We start from the raw sequence: 6,000 nt of genomic DNA on the forward strand, positions 1-6,000 counted from the left end.
AAATTGGAGTTCCATTAACAGAAAGACATTAAACTGGCATTAGAAAATAAGAAAAAATTATTTAAAAGAGAAAACATATACATACTGTATAATAGAAGTGTTTTCATGTGTATGATGCTACAACTTTTGTTTAGTTTGTATTTGACATCAGCCTATTGACTGCATTTAAACCTAGAGTACCTTGCCTAAGTGAACACTGCTTTTAAGTTAACCCTTTGTTCTTTGTGAAATTTGTTTTTTCTTCAGTTAACAAAAGAGAGCAGAAAAAAGGCACAAAATGACAAAAATAAACAAAAAAAACTGAATAAATAAAAACCTGTTAGGCAATATAAATGAGGGATTCAAGTGAACAATCTCATAATAAAGCCATTTTTTTTTATTTTAAAAGCCTTTTACATTTGTTTTTTTTTTAATTCTTCTTTTATGAACATCCGCTTTGACATAATTTAGATTGGTATGCAACATTCTTCACATTTTACTAAGTCTATAGTGCTTTGTAAAATACTGGTACTCTATAATCAAAGTAAAATAATACCTCATTGAAGTCAGTACAAAGGTCTTGCTATCTGTTGAAATGGAATTTAAATGAAAGTAGATGAAATAAAACAGAAAAAAAAGAATAAAGAGAGCCAGCTTTAATAGGACTTTGCATAGATGAAAGGCAAAAATGTTAGGCCCTATTCTAAGATGTAGATGTAAAGGGAAACTATAAAATATTTTCAGTTAGTATACATTTTGATATATATATATACATATACACATTATATACACTATATTGCCAAAATTATTGGGACACTGCTCCAAATCATTGGATTTAGGTGTTCCATGAAATTTCCTTGCTACTAAATATTATTATTATTACATAGTATTTATATAGCGCTTTACAATTTAAGGAGGACATTACAATCACAATACAATTCAAGACAAGATGGTAAGGAGGGCCCTGCCCCTGAGGGCTTACAATCTAAAAGAGGAGGGGGGAATGATACATGAGGAGGTAGCTGTGTGGGGATGAATTATTTGAGAATGTGATGGTTCAGTGGTTAGGTTGAGGTGGGATAGGCTTCCTGAAGAGATGAGTCTTTAGGGAACGCCTAAAGGCAGTCAAGGTGGGAGATAGACGGACAGGTTGGGGTAAAGAGTTCCAGAGGATGGGAGAGACTCTTGAGATGTTCTGGAGGCGAGTATGGAAGGAGTTGACAAGGGAGCTGGAAAGCAGGAGGTCTTGGGAAGAGCGGAGTGGACGGTTAGGGTGATATTTAGAGACAAGGTCTGAGATATATCCAGGGGCAGAGTTGTGGATGACTTTATAAGTGACTGTTAAAATTTTGAATTTTATCCTCTGGGCGAGTGGAATATTCCACAATCAACTGTTAGTGGTATTATAACCAAGTGGAAGCAACTGGGAACAACAGCAACTCAGCCACAAAGTGGTAGGCCACGTAAAATGACAGAGCGGAGTTAGCTCATGCTGAAGCGCTGTAATGTCCTTGCCTGCCGCAAGCCGTCTGCGTTCCAGCGTGGAACGCATCGGCCGCGTCACGCAGGCCGCTTCCCTCTCGGAGGGGGAGCTTCCCTGCTCTCCACCGTAGAACGCTGAAGTGACGTCACGGTCCGTGTCACTTCCGGGTTCGCGGACTATATAAAGGTCCTGTGAACGCTATGGAAGCGTTCACTATTGTGCTTGATGCCCTACACATGCCAAGAGCCTCACGGACCTCCCAGTTCTGGACCTCCATATACCTCACTCCTGTCTGCTAGAAACCGCAAGTATTTGTAACTAGAGGGGGATTTGGTACTTGGCTTATTTGAACTGTCTCACAATCAAAACCCCTTTGGCAAAGGATCCAATACTATTTGTTGCGAATACTGGCTTGCTTGTTAATTTCCTGATACCACTTGTGCCTATTTCATTAATCTGGATTAGGACTGTTACCTATTCATTGAATCTACCTCTGTGTATACTGACCCGTTTGGTTATGAGTTAAATAACCACTACATGGTCTAAACCTCTTCACCTCATTTGTGGCAAATGATGCAAGAACCCCTCACTCTCCGTTAAGATTGAGAGAGACGACCGGGGTTCAAGCCTGATTGCCATACCCAGCCTTAAATCATAGTTTCGAGTCCGCAGCTGTGATCCATTCCCCTGTCCTAGAACCAGGCGCATTACAAGCGCACAGTGCGCAGAAGTCGCCAACTGTCTGCAGAGTCCCAACCAGTACCTCTCTCACCTGTGCAATGTTTTCTGGCGTCCCTGCAGTACCGGCGGGGCCTGGTGGCTTCTTGTTCATAATGTTTCCGGTTATTCTAAAATGCTCAACAAACCTGAGGACCGTGCTGCGACTGGGATTGGCTCAACCAACATTGAAGATTGATTTCAACATTGAATTCTCCACAAAATAGCCGCTGCGGTGCTGTGATAGACTCACCACAAAGTTGTCGTAAGCAAACAAAAGATGTTGTAATGTCCATTGCATCATTGTGACTGAATTGGCATTCCAGCGGGGGGGTTGACACCTAGCTCGTCCCCCTCCCATCACCACTTACTGTGTACTACCTGTTCTAAAAACGTCCGACTCCCGTCGGTCACCCTGTATAATATATATAGTTAAGTATAACTACGATTTTTTAAGTAAGATGATACTTTGTATCACCATGCTATATACAGAATTTGTGTATTGTACTGTGTATTGGATTTGATGATACTTATACACAATTGTATGTTTTTCTAGCTCATTCTTTGCTCCTGATGAAGCGGATTTATCCGAAAGAGCTGAGTTGATTGATGTATTGTCTCTTTCTATGGTTTTAAAGATTACCAGAGTATATGTTTAATAAAAATGAATGTAATTTGAATTAATTGGTTTTTGTGGGTGCTTAAAAATCCCAGTATTCTGTGTGCATTCTTTTTGAGTAAACTCCAGGCAGATATAAAAGACACAAATATGACACACACTATATGTCACTGAATGTGACTTGCTATTAGCCACTTGCAGTCCCTGTACAGCAGAGTTCAGACTGGAAAAGGGAGAACAAGCACAAGGAGTCAATCAGATTTGCTGCAGTGCAAGGAGCATGCTGATAGGAGGAACAAGCAGGGTGACCAAGATGAGCTCATCAATTTTCTTCTAAGTTCACTTTGCAGTCACATAGTGATAGTGCGGAAAGGGTAGCACATCCTAGAACAGTGATGGCGAACCTTTTTGAACCCGAGTGCCCAAACTGCGACGCAAAATCAATTTATTTATCTCAAAGTGCCAGCACTGAAAATAAGTTTGGTAATTCTTACACGGGAAACCCAGCCTTCACTGCTGCCTCGGCGCCCAATCGTCTCAGCTTCGCCGCTCGACTGGCCTCTTGGCGACGCCTCCTACATCGCGGTCTCTGCCGTTGCTTCAGTCTTCACAGGCCTCTTCCATCTCCCAAGTCTCAGCCCCCTGTCTCATGCCGCTCCGTCCTCGTCTCCTCACGTCCTCTCATCTCTGCCTCGATCTCACTCTGTTTCCGGCCGTCTCATGCCGCTTAGTCCCCCGGCTCCTCCCGTCCTCTCAAATCTCCCCCCCCAACTCCCTGGCACGCGTGCCATATGTTCGCCACCACTGTCCTAGAACATCATTGCATACAGAATAGATAATCCCAGGACAAACCCACAAATTCAGCACATGTGTATAGGAACATTGCACAGCTTACACTCAGTATGTTTCTAGCTTAGTCAGCCCTTTATCACTTTCAATAGTTCTTTATTGAAGTCAAGTGAAGCATACATAACAAAATGCATATAACATAACCAACTTAAAGGTGTGGAAAACGTCAATCAGTCAGAATTAACATTCAGGATACAGTATGCTTTGCAATGGAGAATATCACAATATAATTAATATTTATAGGGAGGTTAGGAGGAAGGGGAGGATGACAAAACAAGTGGAAAGAGAGGTGGGGAGGAAGGAGGGAAGACAAGGTATGGACCAGTTATGCGTCAGGCCATATTAGAGATCAAACAATGCTGTATGGATGTACGATACATTTTCTCCAAGCTGAGAGGAATATAGGATATGAGTTATTTTTCATTGCAAACATCTTTTCATAGGAATATTGGGCGTTAACTAATGAAATCAGGTCAATGATGTTAGGAGGAGTTGTTTGTAACCATCTACGGGTAATCAACAATTTAGCTGCATAGAAAATATGCACAACAATAGTGCGAGTTGCCGGTGGGACAATATCAATATTAATATGCAGTAGGGCGAGTTCTGGGGATGGAGAGAGAGGTGAGGGGGAAAAATGGGAGATAATATGGAAGACTCCATTCCAGAACACACTGAGGGACCTGCAGTGCCAAAAGATGTGAGAAATTGAACCAATGCAGCCGCACAGTCTCCAGCAAAGTGGTGAATTGGAGGCAGAGAATTTGGATAATTTGTAAGGGGTATGCTACCATCTATGGATCATTTTTTGGAAAAGTTAGTCAGCCCTTTATCAACTCCACCTGATAGAGGGTTGACTAAGCCTGAAGTTTTGAACGTGCATCTAAGCTATAGAACAGCCATTCTAAAGCAGTGTTCAGGAGGGACCTTAGGGTTCCCCCAGATGTTGCCAGCATGGCTCTTAGTCCAACGCTACTTAGCAGAGTCAACAGAATGTCACCAATGATCTTTGTAGCTGTCTGTAAGTGTTGCATTCTGACCACCAGTGTAAGAAGAGCATTTCCCCATTGGCCACCAATGTAAGGAGCGCTCTTCCCACTAAACCCAGATAAATTAATTTTAGCAGGGTATCCCTGAGACCTGGAATTTATTTCAAGGGCACCTCAAAAAGTTTAAGAAAAGCTGCTATAGAATGTTGCAATAAAGTGGTGTTAATAAATAGCAATTAGGTCCCAGGGTATTTTTTCTAGTGCTACTCCTGACCATGGCTACTAATGAGAGAATTAAGAAACACAATGCTTTGTTGAAAACCCAATTAGACGTGCTGGTATACAAGAAGCATGCTGATTGAACCAGCTACTTCTTCTTTTACTGTCCAATCCAGGGTGGGTTTCTCTTACTTCATTTCCAAGATAATGACGATGAAGATAAATATACTGTAGGGAAAAGTATGTGCCAGTATGTGCCAGTATGTGCCGGTTTACTCTTTTAGGGGATTTTTTGTGGACATTGAGCACATATAATATAGATTTATGTTGTTGGCTGTTTGATTGATTAGTTCTAAAACACTATGGACCAGGCAATGACAATAACTAAAGAGTGAAAGTGTTAAAAAAAACCATTTGGACTCAGGATATATGTTTGCAGATATTCTATTTAAGTAAAACAGTGTGATCATGGTTCGTCACCAGCACACCAGGATATTGTGTCAAAGCAAAAGAGTGTCCATTTATTGATGCATATTGTTAATCAAAACAAGTGTATTAAGGGCCACGCAGAGTACCCTTCATCAGGCTCAGAAATTACTTTTCTGAGCCTGATGGAGACACTGTGCGACCCCGAAACTGCTTGTTTTGAGTGACAATATGCGTCAATAAATGGACACTCTTTTGCTTCAACACAATATCCTGGCGTGCTGGTGACGCCTTCATTACGTTTACTGTCCTCCGTGCCATCCGCTTTCACTGCAAACACCAACTTTGATTGTATGGGAGATCCGGTAAGGAGTGCAGCAAGTTACATTCCTATTCTATAGTGCAACTTAATGCGCCACACCAGAATGTGAAGGTGTGAATAGGCCCTTACTGTCCTCTTGACAAAAAACTGTAGTTGTAAAGGATTGAACTTGATGGACATCCATACTGGACCAACTAAAAAAGGTACATTGAATGCTCTGGGTTGTTACAACTTGCTCTTTGAGCTAATTATTGAATATGGCATAAATGTTAATATATCACTGGTGATGACTAGAAATGCGCTTCCTTTAGGCTATGGTGCAAAGATCAGCCACAAGGAATATCTGCTATTCCATAAGTCTATGATCCCATTTGTATGTTTTTATCTTGTTAAGTGT

The sequence above is a fragment of the Nanorana parkeri genome, unplaced genomic scaffold (genome assembly GCF_000935625.1).
Source record: "Nanorana parkeri isolate BGI_ZX_2015 unplaced genomic scaffold, ASM93562v1 scaffold316, whole genome shotgun sequence".
NCBI classification, from domain to species: Eukaryota; Metazoa; Chordata; class Amphibia; order Anura; family Dicroglossidae; genus Nanorana; species Nanorana parkeri.